The 2,112-nt window shown below is 42.5% G+C and overlaps 1 non-coding gene across 1 annotated transcript; it reads right to left on the minus strand.

The window, feature by feature from the left end:
* Window positions 1-680: 680 nt before the first annotated feature.
* Window positions 681-871, minus strand: LOC140457243 (U2 spliceosomal RNA). Its single transcript, XR_011953347.1, has one exon. It is a non-coding gene; the product is annotated as a U2 spliceosomal RNA (small nuclear RNA).
* Between the last annotated feature and the right edge of the window lie 1,241 nt (window positions 872-2,112).

Genomic DNA, 2,112 nt, shown 5'->3' on the forward strand with positions numbered 1-2,112 from the left:
GGATGTAAGGGGCAACTTTTTCATGCAGAGGGTGGTGCATGTATAGAATGAGATGCCAGAGGAAGTGGTGGAGGCATTTAAATTAAATTAAACTAAATTACAGCATTTAAAGGGCATCTGGTTGGATATATGAACAGGAAGGATTTAGAAGGATATGGACCAATGCTGGCAAATGGGACGAAATTAGGTTAGGATATCTGGTTGCCATGGACGAGTTGGGCTGAAGGATCTTTTTCTGTGCTGCACATCTCTCTGACTCTGTGCCTTAAATACATCAGATCTTTGCTTCACATTGTTCTTAAAATCTCTCATTTAATACATCAAAGTGACTCTCATCATCATCAAAATCCGAACTGTTGATTACTTCAATAGCTTCATGTTCTCCCTTTTGTTTTCTGAAATGCCGTTTGCCATTAGGTAGAGCTGGTGGGTAACTTTGTAAAACTTCTGTTGTTGGGAATTGGAGTTGGTGGGAAGAGGCAGCATGTACCGGGGATGAAGTGACAACATTAAGAGTGAGTGCTGAACATAACACGCAGAAAGACTCAAACGAATCGGATGGTAGAACAAGCTGATTAGCACGAAGGCAAGTCTGACTTGACTAACCGAAAGCTTTCCGCATTCGGATCATAAAGAATACAACATATAAAAAATAAATCTACTGTTCGCCTTTTTTAGTGGGGACGTGCACCATTCCCCGAAACACTGCAATACTGGGATGATGCGTGAAGTTATCGGAGCAAGCTCCTGACACAACTTCGTCCTGCAAAAATCAGATTAATATTCAGTCCCTAAATCAGGGACTTATCAGATATTAAAACTGACAAGAACAGAACTACACATGATCTTAGCCAAAAGGCTGAGAAGCGATACTTGTCGTCTCCCTGACTACCTTAGGACCCAGCCGCTTCCTACATTTACCATCAGCCTGACTGTGAACAAAGACCTATAGCTCACGGCTGACAGTTTCATTGCTGCCTAGTCATTTCCAGATCTTCTGACCAGAGTAAACGATCCGTTTGTCCAGGTGAATTCATTTAATCTTTTCTATGAAACAGTTTGATAGTGAATGTAGATGACCAGCAATGTACCAATCAGCTACGCTGGGGCCGAGTGTACGTCACTAACAAGCCGGTAGTGTGTCTCTGACAGAGTATCAATGAGATTGCAGCAACCCACTGGAACAGAGCTGGACACAGGGAATGGTGCAGCACAGAGGGATGTACTGCAGCCTCTCATTGTCTGCGTCAGCTGTCACTCTGTATGGGCTCCTTCCCTAGTCCCACTCACCATGCTTTTCCCGATGATTGAATCCGGCTCCAGTGGCCCCTCAGGCAGTGCACAGCCAATAGTAACTACTGAATGAAGATGGTAGGGATTTACCTCCTTACCTTGATGAAATGTGACATTCGTTCAAAAATAATTAACCTCAACTCCCCGCCATCATGTATCTATGCCATGATTTGGAGATGCTGGTGTTGGACTGGGGTGTACAAAGTTAAAAATCACACAACACCAGGTTATAGTCCAACAGGTTTAATTCTGTTGGACTATAACCTGGTGTTGTGTGATTTTTAACTTGATATATGCAATTGCCTGGAGTTTGTGCTGTTCCATTCTCTGGTATAAACAAACTGAGCTGTTAATGGTAACAATTCCTGCCTCTCCACAAGGCAAATCAAGGCAAACAATTGAAACGGGTTCTAATTCTGATCGAGTACTATCACTGCCTGGAAATATTAGGCGACTGTTCTGAACGGAAATCCTTAGACTAATCCATCCATCTTGTATTATGTCAACTCTGATCTCCAAACCATTAAACTCTGCCAACCCCGTCAATTGAAATTAACAGAACCATGGTGGACCTGAAGTTCGATCGAGTGAATCAGCAACAAGTGATTTGGCTTTGACTCCAAATACTCGAATTGCAATTTGCTACATTAGAATTGAAAATCAAGATTCACAGAGTCGTGGAGTTGTACAGCACGGAAATAGACACTTTGTTTAAGTGGCTGGCATCCATCAGATAACTTGGATAAACCTAGTCCCAGTTATCAGCATCTGAATCCAGATGCTTTTCAAGTGTTGTAATTGTACCCGCCTTACAAACAT

This window comes from Chiloscyllium punctatum, chromosome 31, assembly GCF_047496795.1.
Source record: "Chiloscyllium punctatum isolate Juve2018m chromosome 31, sChiPun1.3, whole genome shotgun sequence".
NCBI classification, from domain to species: domain Eukaryota; kingdom Metazoa; phylum Chordata; class Chondrichthyes; order Orectolobiformes; family Hemiscylliidae; genus Chiloscyllium; species Chiloscyllium punctatum.